Here is a 13,093-nt window from a genome sequence, read left to right as displayed (position 1 = left end):
GATCGGCTTCAGTTAGCAGCAGTAGCGAAGGAATCGCTCGATCGGGTTCAGTTAACAGCCATCGATCAATCGCTCGGGTTTAGTAATGCGTAGCCTGCAGTGCAATCGCTCGGGTTCAGTTAGAGCCCAACGCCTCGCTCGGGTTCAGTTAGAGACAATGCCTCACACACACACGCGTACGTGTACGAGAGAAGCACGCATCGCTCGGCCCCCAACCTCCCACCGTAACCGGGAACTCCCCAAAATTTTCCTCCCCCTCGCTTCTACCACGGTTTTTTCTGTCATGGACAGCCCAAAGAATGTCATGCAGCTGCGTCTCCGGCCCGCCCAGGACGAAAAGCCCATTTTCTGTCATGATTTTTTGTCATAGAAGTAGGAGCCCACCACATCTATGATGATACCGGGATTTGTCACAATTATCGTCATAGAAGTGTCATATGTATGACAGAATTTTTTTTCGTTCGGCCCAAAATGTCACGGATGTGTCTTTTTTTTGTAGTGAGTAGGGTATTACACCACAACGGTGGCCCAAACCAGCATAAACCCTGTGTCTTTCTGTGTTGCGAGTTTATCGAGTTCGTCTGCAAGATCTTAGCGAGCTAGAGCGTAGATCGGTAGGAGGGAATGACTTCGCATGCACCCCAGTGTTCGAACCTTAAGGGTTAGCCGGAGCCCCACATCCGACAAAGACGGCAACCCTCAGCAGGATCCTAGCCAAGGAAATCCACAAGACCCCCGGCAAGACCCTTGCTGGGGACGACTGCAACGCCACGACAATACCCTTTCCGGGCCTCTGGCAAGACCCTTATCGAGGACATCAGCAGGGCACTGCCAGGCCCACACTAGCCAAGACTCCACCACCGTCCCCGAGCAGCTGCTAGCTCAACCAGCTGGGCAGGCACCTACGTGGCGACGGACGGCCTCTACACCGACTCAGCAAGCACCTCCGTGGCGGCATGCGACCCTTCATGAAGGTTCCACCACCGCGCCAACCCAGCAGCCAGCCAACGTTGCGTCGTGATGCCTCATCAGCTCGGACACGTGTCGAGGCCAGGCGAGGCGGCGATGGCTGGGACGTGCTTCCCTGGCGTCCCCGATAAAGAAAGGGGGGCACATCGGCAGCGCATTAAATGCGTTTGTCCGACGGTCCCAAAGGATAGGCTTATCGAGTGTAGACCTTTCCACCTCCTGTGTGCCACTGTGGCAGCCCCTTTTTCTATAAAAGGAGACCCAAGGCGACCAGGAGGGGGATTCGGCTCTAATGGGCAAGTTGCACCCCGTAGCAAGCTCAAGAACACAAGAACACTCAAATACATCCACCAAAGCAGGACTAAGGTATTATGCATCTTCGTGGCCCGAAGCTGGGTAAATGATCCATGTGCTTCCTGTCAGACCCGCTCTTTGCACAACCTCGCGCTCGCCAACCGTAGAAGGGATCCCAGTGACCCCATAGGTGTCGTTTCCACCGACATCCTTGGCGCGCCAGTTAGGGGCGCACTTGTGAAAATCCGGTCTGGCAGTTAGCCTAGCGGTTCTTCATCATCATGGCTCCCAAGAAGAAGAAGGCCACGGCGGTCGGTTCGTCGGGTGCCCGACAGCCCGTACCGATGTGGGCGAGCAGCAAGCCAGTCACGGACAGGACCCGAGGTGTGGCCCGCGAGCACAAAAATCGCTCTAGTAGTTAGAGCCTGGGGAGCGGCGTTGTTCGTGCGCAAGGCGACAGGCCGCACGTGATACGTCTCCATCGTATCTACTTTTCCAAACACTTTTGCCCTTGTTTTGGACTCTAACTTGCATGATTTGAATGGAACTAACCCGGACTGACGCTGTTTTCAGTAGAATTGCCATGGTGTTATTTATGTGCAAAAACAAAAGTTCTCGGAATGACCTGAAACTTCACGGAACATCTGTTTGGAAATAATAAAAAATCCTTGCAAAAGATGAAGACCAGGGGCCCACACCCTTGCCACGAGGGTGGGGGCGCGCCTGCCCCCCTGGGCGCGCCCCCCTACCTTGTGGGCCCCCTGGAGCTCCTCCGTACTCAACTCCAACTCTATATATTTGCTTTCAGGGAGAAAAAAAGGGAGAAGGATTCATCGTGTTTTACAATATGGAGCCGCCGCCAAGCCCTAAAACCTCTCGGGAGGGCTGATCTGGAGTCCCTTCGGGGCTCCGGAGAGGGGAATCCGTCGCCATCATCATCATCAACCATCCTCCATCACCAATTTCATGATGCTCACCGCTGTGCATGAGTAATTTCATTGTAGGCTTGCTAGACGGTGATGGGTTGGATGAGATTTATCATGTAATCGAGTTAGTTTTGTTAGGGTTGGATCCCTAGTATCCACCATGTTCTGAGATTGATGTTGCTATGACTTTGCTATGCTTAATGCTTGTCACTAGGGCCCGAGTGCAATGATTTCTGATATGAACCTATTATGTTTTCATCAATATATGAGAGTTCTTGATCCTATCTTGAAATCTATAGTCACCTACTATGTGTTATGATCCGGCAACCCCGAAGTGACAATAATTGGGACCACTCCCGGTGATGACCGTAGTTTGAGGAGTTCATGTATTCACTATGTGTTAATGCTTTGGTCCGGTACTCTATGAAAAGGAGGCCTTAATATCCCTTAGTTTCCACTAGGACCCCGCTGCCACGGGAGGGTAGGACAAAAGATGTCATGCACATTCTTTTCCATAAGCACGTATGACTATATTCGGAATACATGCCTACATTACATTGATGAATTGGAGCTAGTTCTTTTTCACCCTAGGTTATGACTGTTACATGATGAACCACATCCGGCATAATTCTCTATCACCGATCCATTGCCTACGAGCTTTCCATATATTGTTCTCCGCTTATTTACTTTTTCGTTGCTATTGCTATCATCACTACAAAATACCAAAAACACTACTTTTGTTACCATTACCTTTTGCTATCATTACCACTACTATCATATTACTTTGCTACTAAATACTTTGCTGCATATATTAAGTATCCAGGTGTGGTTGAATTGACAACTCATCTTCTAATACTTGATAATATTCTTTGGCTCCCCTTGTGTTGAATCAATAAACTTGGGTTGAATACTCTACCCTCGAAAACTGTTCAATCCCCTATACTTGTGGGTTATCAAGACTATTTTCTGGCGCCGTTGTCGGGGAGCATAGCTCTATTCTTTGAGTCACTTGGGATTTATATCTGCTTATCATTATGAAGAACTTGAGAGATCCAAAAACCAAGATTTATCCCTCAACTACGAGGGGAGGTAAGGAACTGCTGTCGGTGTCAAAACCGGCGGATCTCGGGTAGGGGGTCCCGAACTATGCGTCTAGGCTGGATGGTAACAGGAGGTAAGGGACACGAAGTTTTACCCAGGTTCGGGCCCTCTCGATGGAGGTAAAACCCTATGTGCTGCTTGACTAATATTGATGATATGGGTAGTACAAGAGTAGATCTACCACGAGATCGGAGAGGCTAAACCCTAAAAGCTAGCCTATGGTATGATTGTTGTTGTGTATGTTGTCCTACGGACTAAAACCCTCTGGTTTATATAGACACCGGAGAGGGTTAGGGTTACACAAAGTCGGTTACAATGGTAGGAGATCTGCATATCCGTATCGCCAAGCTTGCCTTCCACGCCAAGGAAAGTCCCTTCCGGACACGGGACGAAGTCTTCAATCTCGTATCTTCATAGTCCAGGAGTCCGGCTGAAGGTATAGTCCGGCTATCCGAACACCCCCTAATCCAGGACTCCCTCAGTAGCCCCTGAACCAGGCTTCAATGATGACGAGTCCGGCGCGCAGATTGTCTTCGGCATTGCAAGGCGGGTTCCTCCTCCAAGTACTTCATAGAAGATTTTGAACACAAAGATAGTGTCCGGCTCTGCAAAATAAGTTTCCACATATTGCCATAGAGAGAATAATATTTACACAAATCTAATTTGCTGACGTACTCCGTAGTGTGACATCACACTAGAGCCAATCTTTTGTTCGAACCGTTTTACTGTCCCATCTTAGCGCGTTATGCGAGGCGGTTTCCTTGGCACGTCTTGTTAAAGCAGAGATCGTGTCCCCTTATTTCGGGATTCTCATCAATACAGGCGTGGGTAACCCAACCGCGCCATTGATTATGGCGCTTGGAGATAAGCGAGTTTTACCAGGATGGTGGGGACACGTAGTTGCATCTACCCATATAAGGGGATAAGGATCCACCTTTTCACCTACGCCTTCTTCCTCCCTTGCTTATCCATTCTCGCACACTCGAGCTCCAGCGCCCAAGTCCGCACTCCCCACCTCAACCTTCTCCAGCCATGTCCGGAGCGGGAGGCAAGTGGATGGTCTCCTCTGTCACGGAGGGACACATCAAAAAACTGAGGAAGGCCGGATACTTGTCTAACGACATTGCGTACCGGCTTCTCGAAAAGGGGTAGCTCATCCCCACCCCTAGGCCCCGTGAGAGGGTGGTGTTCCTCCCCCATTTCCTCCGCGGACTGGGCTTCCCTCTTCACCCATTTGTCCGGGGCTCATGTTCTACTATGGCCTAGATTTCCATGATCTGGCCCCGAACTTTGTCCTCAAAATCTCGGCGTTTATCGTCGTGTGCGAGGCTTTCATCCGCATCCGCCCCCATTTCGGCCTATGGCTCAAGACTTTCAATGTCAAGCCAAAGGTGGTGCGCGGCAACCAGGCGGAGTGCGGAGGCGCCATGGTAGGCAAGATGGCCAATGTCTTATGGCTCGAGGGCTCCTTTGTGGAGACCCTGAAGGGGTGGCAATCGGGGTGGTTTTACATCACCGAGCCGCGCCACCCCGAATGGGTCGCAGCCCCCGAGTTTCGATCCGCACCCCCTACGCGGCTCACCTCCTGGAAGGAGACGGGCCTGTCGTGGGGTAAAAAAGGAGAGCTGACCGGACTCCAAACATGCATCCAAACCCTGGTGGACAAGAAGCTCAAACTTGTCAACGTAGTCCAGGTTATGCTCATCCGCCTGATCCTCCTGTGTCAACAACGGGCTTTCTACCCGTGGGAGTTCGACCCGGCACGGTACCAAACTCTGAGCAGGCTCTTTGACACGATGTACGAAGATGCCTGGAAGGTGCTTTTCAAGGGTGTCGAGGCTCCCGCATCCGCCACCGAGGATCGCGGATTCAGCGCACAGTGTCATGCTAGCACGGTAAGTTATTTGTACCTTTTACAGGGTACTACTTTTCCATAGTTTAACTCAATGTGGGATCTAAGCTCCCTTACCCTTGATAGAGTTGGAAGGCGAAGTTCGGACAGATCAACTGTCCGGCTCCTTTGCCCGAAGACCCAGCCGATGCCCATTTGGCGAATCTGCTGGTTCCGGCACCCTATGTGGTGCCGGAGAAGAAGGCCGCAAAGAAGGCCGCGGGGACTCGAAAGAGTGCCGGGCGCTAGGAGGTGTCGGGTTCACCATCCGACGGCTCCGAGGTGCATTCCTCCCGTGAAGACGAGGAGGAAGAAGAAGAGACCTCTCCCCCTCCAGTGGGAGGAGAGAAGAAAAGGAAGGCCGCCCTCTCTGGGGAGGCCGGAGAGTCCAAGAAGGGGAGAACCCTTCTCCCGGACTGCTCCACCAACACCGACGACGGCGGAGAAGAGTGGCCGCTCAGGGCTAAGCCCCTGGCGAAATCATAAGTATCTGGATACCAGAGTAATTCATAGTATTCCTTATTGCACAGCTTTCCCTTATGTCGAATATGATTATGCAGCCCACCCAAAGACCGGCTCGACGCATCGTCGAGCGGTTCACTGGACTCGTCGGATGTGAATTCGCTTCCGACAACTTCCTCCCCCCGCCCTACGGACGACGCCGAAGTGTTGTCCCAATAGGTTCCAAGCCAGGAGGAGGTGGTCCTGGAGGCGCCGCAAGGCGACCTCCCGGACTCCATGAGTAAAGGGGATAAAACCCCCCAGGGCTCCAAGTCCGGCTCTAGGCCGGACACCGCTCCGGAACCTTCAAAGGTTCCAGAGTCCGGTAGGGGACCTCCTTCCAAGAGGAGCAAGCCCACCATGCCGGTGACCCCCGTCCAACCAGAGGCACCGGACAATATGTTGGAGGCACTCCAAGGCGCCTCCATCGACGACGAGCACTGCACCATTATGAGTGCGGTGGTCCAGAAGGTTCAGTCCGCCAAAAGCGGAATGACTGAAGCTTGTACTAGCCTTTTAACAGGCTTTGAGGTAAGTAAAGAATGTGTGAATAATATTACCGCATAGACAGTAGCCCCTGATGCTCTGTTTGGTGTTCGGGAAGAAAAGCCGAATAGAGGATCAAATAAAATTCGCAGGAGTCTAACAAAAAGGAGTCAATATGCGTATGCAGGCTTCTCTACTTGTGCCCGCCGCACTGACTGCGGAAGTGGACACGCTAAAGCAGAACCTCGAGCGGTCCGAGCAAGAACTCAGGCGTGCCAAGAAGCAGCTCGAGGACAATGAAGGTAAGAAATACCTTGTTTAAATATATATAAAAAGGTGCAATTGCAAAAAATGACAGGATTATCGTGGCTATTGTAGGGGCCACGTCTGAGGTGGCGACCCTTAAGCAAGCGCTGCTCGAGGCCGAGAAGAAGGCGGCCATGGAGCGCACCGAGCGGGAGAAGTATGAGGCCCAGGTTGGCAAGGTGCGGCAAGAGCTCCAGGTTCTCATGAAAAAACATGAGAGTTTGGAGCTTGACTCAAAGACGCGAGCGTCCGAGCTCGCGGCGGCTATTGAAAATGCCAAGTCTGCCAAGGCCGAATCCCAGAAGACCCTCCAGGAGTTGGATGAGGTGAAGAAGATAGCGGCGGATAAGGCATTCTTTATGCAAAGCAAACACATAAACGTGAGTTACTTGTTACTTACCCGAATCCGGAGCTCTCCAGGAGCGTTCGCAGATCTTCCCCGGAGTGTGTCCGATGCCGCCGCATTCTATCGAGCCGAGGGCAGCTCGACAGAGAAGGTGTTCTGGTCTCAGTATGTTGAGGCCGGACACCCCGTGCCCCTGAGCGACCAGCTGAAGCAACTGGTCGAGCTCCACAAGGCGGCCGAACAGGCCATGAAGGGCCTCCTAGTTCGGCTATGGCCTGGAGAGGCTCTGCCTGGGAGCTATTTTGGGCTGGTGCGGCGGCTGGTGGAGGCCTGTCCAAGGCTCGAAGTCATCAAGCGCTCTGTCTGCATTGAAGGTGCCCGTAGGGCCCTTGCCCGTGCTAAGGTACACTGGGGCAAGCTGGATGCTGAGAAGCTTGTGAAGGACAGGCCACCGCCGGGGAAAGAGCATCGCAAGCCTGAGAATTACTATAAGGATGTTCTGAAGGGTGCCTGCCTTGTGGCGGATGAATGTTCCAAGGATGTATTTTTTGAGTAAAACTCACTAGTTTTGTCCTGTGCGCTGAAAACTTGTTCATATGCGCTAAGCAATGCTGTTGGAATTTAAAATATTACCTTCTGTGCGGCTGTTTATCAATTCTGAGAGATGGCGAGTCGTCGGCTTCTGCCCCCGTGCCGCTAGTGCTGGGGTGTTCGGGGATAAACCTGAGCGCTCTTTTTCCCATGTTTGGGACCTTCGAGGGAGGCGCTCAGCCCAACGAACAAGGCAATCGGACTCTAATGCGTGAACACTCTCACTTAGCCATAGAATTCTATAATTTTAAATTTTGGCGAAGCCCCTGGTATTCAGAAGACCGAGTTCGGGGCGCTATCCACGCCTTGGCCGGACAGAGCCGACTCCTCGCTCTAAGCGGCATAAGTCTTTAGGGACTCGAAAAACCTCTCAAACAGCAACCAGCTCTCGCTTCATCATGACAGTCAGTTTTAGCTTTCTCCACTGAGGTGCTCGACCCAGCTCAACTGGGGCACAATCGCAGTGGTTCTCCTAGTGATACCTTAGCCGATATAGCGGAACGTAAGGCACCAAAACATAGGAGCCAGGCAAACCCAACTATTGACCCAAGACATGATTCGGAGCCGATGGATATAATGCTATAAGTTCGGGGTGTCGCACTTGTTAAAGTGTTCGGACTTCTCACACCATATTGAGGGGTACTAAAGCCCCTGGCGTATTTTGGCCGTACCAACGTGTACGGGTGCAACATGTCGTTAAGGAACATATATATATAAAGAAAAAAGTAATGCAAAAATAGACAAAAGCTATGCACTATTTATTAAAGAGGGCTGTGATCAAAGCAGATTGATACAAATAATGCGATAAGCAAAAGGTTGGACTATGTAACATGTCCGTTCCAGGGGCAAGCTGCGGAATAGTACGCAAAACAGGTATACTGCTCGTGATAGAGACCACCTGGGAGTTCCGTAATGCGGCGTGGCTTGTCTGCTTCCCTGGTTCTTGCATCGTTTGTGCGGCAATTGAACTGCCGAACAGGCCTTCCGAAGAGTAGAGTCCTGAAAGTAAGAGAACATTAAAAAATCAGCAGCCCCTGGTGCGGTTTAAGCCGTGTTTCGGGCATGCCGTGATGGTGCCCCTCCCCCTGTACCCATGGTATTTCTAGAGCATAGTTATGTACGCGAAGTACTGGTGTCGCATTTTTGCGAGGGCTGGGGTTGGGGCCGCATTGCTACGCCTGCTCGGATCGTGCCAGGCGGTCTTGTTGTAGGTTACTCCGAGCGCGCTTGACGGTGTCCAGTCGTTTAATGGCCGGACTGGAGAACTGCCTGGAGAGGCTGCTTTGTACTTCCGCTGCAAGGGCCGCCGTGTGCTCCTCCGTTCGGAGGGAGCGTTCGGTGTTTCCATTGACCGTAATTACTCCTCGAGGGCCTGGCATCTTGAGCTTAAGGTATGCATAGTGCGGTACCGCATTGAACTTAGCGAATGCGGTTCGCCCGAGCGGTGCATGATAGCCACTGCGGAATGGGACTATGTCGAAGATTAACTCCTCGCTTCGGAAATTATCCAGAGATCCGAAGACCACTTCAAGTGTGACTGAGCCTGTACAGTTGGCCTCTACACCTGGTATTACGCCTTTAAAGGTCGTTTTGGTGGGGCTTAATCCTCGAGGGATCTATGCCCATTTTCCGTACTGTATCTTGGTAAAGCAGGTTCAGGCTACTGCCGCCGTCCATAAGGACTCTAGTGAGATGAAATCCGTCAATAATTGGGTCTAGAACCAATGCGGCGAATCCGCCATGACGGGTGCTAGTGGGATGGTCCCTTCGATCAAAGGTGATCGGGCAGGAGGACCATGGGTTGAACTTTGGGGCGACTGGCTCTACCGCGTATATGTCCCTTAACGCGCGCTTCCGCTCCCTTTTGGGGACGTGGGTTGCGTATATCATGTTCATCGTCCGCACTTGTGGGGGGAAACCCTTCTGTCCACTGTTGTTCGGCGGCCGGGGCTCCTCGTCGTCATTGCTATGCAGCCCCTTGTCTTCATTTTTGGCATTTAACTTGCCTGCCTGCTTGAACACCCAACAATCCTTGTTGGTGTGATTTGGCGGGCTTTTCGGGGGTGCCATGTATCTGGCACAAGCGGTCGAGTATTCGGTCCAAACTGGACGGGCCCCTAGGATTCCTTTTGAATGGCTTTTTTCGCTGACCGGATTTAGAGCCTCTGAATCTGGCATTAACTGCCGTATCCTCAGCATTGTCGCCGTTAATGCAGCGCTTCTGCTTGTTGTGACGCGACCTGCCACTACTGTCCCTGGTATCCGAATTACCAGGGTTCTTGGTCATATTGTTGCTACGAGCAAGCCAGCTGTCTTCTCCCGCGCAAAAGCGGGTCATGAGTGTCGTGAGTGCTGCCATAGACTTCAGCTTTTCCTGTCCAAGGTGCCAGGCAAGCCACTCGTCACGGATATTGTGCTTGAAGGCTACTAGGGCCTCAGCGTCCGGACAGTCGACTATTTGATTTTTCTTTGTTAGGAACCGTGTCTAGAATTGCCTGGCCGATTCCTCTGGCTGCTGAATTACGTGACTTAGGTCATCGGCGTCTGGGGGTCGCACATAAGTGCCCTGGAAATTGTCGAGGAATGCGGCTTCCAGCCCCCCCCAACAACTGATTGATCCTGTTGGCAAGCTGTTAAGCCAATGCCGAGCTGGTCCTTTAAGCTTGAGTGGGAGGTATTTGATGGCGTGGAAATCATCACCGTGGGCCATGTGGATATGAAGGAGATAATCCTCGATCCATACCGCAGGATTTGTTGTGCCATCATATGATTCGATATTTACGGGTTTGAAACCCTCAGGGATTTGATGATCCATTATTTCGTCTGTGAAGCGTCGTGGATGTACGGCGCCTCTGTACTGGGCTATATCACGACGTATCTCCAATGAGCTTTGTGTAATGTGTTCGGCCCTGCCGAATTTGTGGCCGGCGTGACGGTTACCGTCTCGATCCGTGGGGCGCCCACGCGATCCGTAGATCGATCTTGTTGGCCTTGCCTTGTCCTCCAACATATCTCGTAAGTCTGGTGCATATTTCCGTGCCTCGGTACGGGGTGCGGCTTGAGTGGAGGGCCGAGAGGCCTCTCTGTCGCGGCCACGAGATGGCCGGTCGGCCGCATCAAGTGCTTCCTCCTCTAATCGGGGTAGCAACCTGCGCTTTGGGTAGCTCTTGGAGGGGCGTTCGAGTTTATGCTCTTCGGCCGCAAGGACTTCAGTCCATCTGTCGACTAGCAAATCTTGATCAACTCTAAGTTGTTGCTGTTTTTTCTTGAGGCTTCTTGCCGTGGCCATAAGCCTGCGTTGAAAACGCTCTTGCTCGACGAGATCCTCTGGCACGACGAATTCGTCGTCGTCGAGGCTTGCCTCATCTTCGGAGGGAGGCATATAATTATCGTCCTCGACCTCTCTGTCTACCGCTCTCTCATGAGGGCTGGTTTCTCCATCCTCCTGTGCTAAATCTTGCTGGAGGGGGTTTTCTTTGGCACTTTCCAGGGTTTTATTATCTCCCATGCTGGAATCACCGTATTTGTTTTGGCGGGATTTTGAGCGGCGCGCTGATGCCGGCGCTTAGGCTGTTTCTTGGAGGGGTCATCCTCCGCTGTTCCATCGCCATCTCCTTCTTTTGGGGTGTCCACCATGTATATGTCATATGATGAGGTGGCTTTCCAGGGCCTGATAGGCGCTGGTTCTTCATCGTCTCCTTCATCGACATCCATACCGTCGATGTCTTCGGAGTCGAAGTCGAGCATGTCGGTTAAGTCGTCGATAGTGGCTACAAAGTGGGTGGTGGGTGGGCTTTGAATTTCTTCATCGTTCGAATCCCAACCTTTCTGACCGTAGTCCGGCCAGGGCTCTCCTGATAAAGAGAGAGACTTCAGTGTCTTCAGAATATCGCCGGAAGGCGAGTGCTGAAAGATGTCCGCGGTAGTAAACTCCATAATCGGCGCCCAATCGGATTCGATCGGCAGGGGCACGGAGGGTTCGGAGTCCGGAGAGGAGTCCGGCTCCTTGGAGTCACGAGTCTCGCAGAGTGCGGGGTTGGTGTTCGGCTCGATCGCCGTTGGGATCGTAGCCCCCGAGGCAGCGTCCAACCTCCCATCCTCGATCGGCGCAGTTGGCTCTGAATTAAGGGTCGAAGCTGATGCGGGTGCGGCCTCCAGGGCACTGTTCGGGGGCAGAGCTAGATCATGCTCGTCGTGACAGTGCAGCGCGCTCGGCAGTGGCTCGAATCCGTCGAAGATCAAGTCCCCGCGGATGACAGCCGTGTAGTTTAAACTTCCAAATCTGACCTGACGGCCAGGGGCATAGCTTTCGATCTGCTCCAGATGGCCAAGTGAATTGGCCCGCAGTGCGAAGCCGCCGAAGACGAAGATCTGTCCGGGGAGGAAGGTCTCACCCTAGACTGCATCACCATTTATGATCGTAGGAGCCATCGAGCCTGACGGCGACGACAAAGAGGAACTCTCAATGAAAGCACCAATGTCGGTGTCAAAACCGGCGGATCTCGGGTAGGGGGTCCCGAACTGTGCGTCTAGGCCGGATGGTAACAGGAGGTAAGGGACACGAAGTTTTACCCAGGTTTGGGCCCTCTCGACGGAGGTAAAACCCTACGTCCTGCTTGATTAATATTGATGATATGGGTAGTACAAGAGTAGATATAACACGAGATCGGAGAGGCTAAACCCTAAAAGCTAGCCTATGGTATGATTGTTGTTGTGTATGTTGTCCTACGGACTAAAACCCTCCGGTTTATATAGACACCGGAGAGGGTTAGGGTTACACAAAGTCGGTTACAATGGTAGGAGATCTGCATATCTGTATCGCCAAGCTTGCCTTCCACGCCAAGGAAAGTCCCTTCCGGACATGGGACGAAGTCTTCAATCTCGTATCTTCATAGTCCAGGAGTCCGGCTGAAGGTATAGTCCGGCTATTCAAACACCCCCTAATCCAGGACTCCCTCAACTGCCATCTAGCTCTGCACTTGATTCACCTTCTGTTTTGAGTAAGCTTGCGACACCTAAACCCGCTTCTGCTATTCATTCTGATATGTCACATGTTATTGATGATGCCACTTCTGCTATGCATGATACTTATGATGGAACTACTTCTACGCTTGATACTACTATGCCACTTGGTGAATTTCTTGATGAACAACTTGCTAGGGTTAGAGAGAATGAAATTATTGAAACTGATAATATTGACGAAAGTGATGATGAAGACTCTCCCCCTAATAAATATGAATTCATGTTGTTCCTGAGGGTTATGTTCTGGATGAAGAATCTGCTAGAGCTATTTTAGCTTGCAATGATAGATATGATCTAAAGAGGTTATTAGCTAAATGGAAGCAGCAATCCCTTAATGCTAGAATGAAACCTGACCTTGCTTTTGCTACTTCACCTATCTGTGTTACTGATAAGGATTATGAATTCTCTGTTGATCCTGATATAATTAATTTGGTTGAATCTGATCCTTTTTATGGCTATGAATCTGAAACTGTTGTGGCACATCTTACTAAATTAAATGATATAGCTACCCTGTTCACTAATGATGAGAGAACTCGTTACTTTTATATCCTTAAAATATTCATGTTCTCATTAAAGGGTGATGCTAAGATATGGTTTAATTCTCTTGATCCTGGTTGTGTGCGTAGTCCCCAGGATATGATTTATTACTTCTCTGCTAAA

Source organism: Triticum aestivum, chromosome 2A (assembly GCF_018294505.1).
Source record: "Triticum aestivum cultivar Chinese Spring chromosome 2A, IWGSC CS RefSeq v2.1, whole genome shotgun sequence".
Lineage (NCBI taxonomy): Eukaryota > Viridiplantae > Streptophyta > Magnoliopsida > Poales > Poaceae > Triticum > Triticum aestivum.
Note: the sequence above shows the minus strand (reverse complement) of the source record.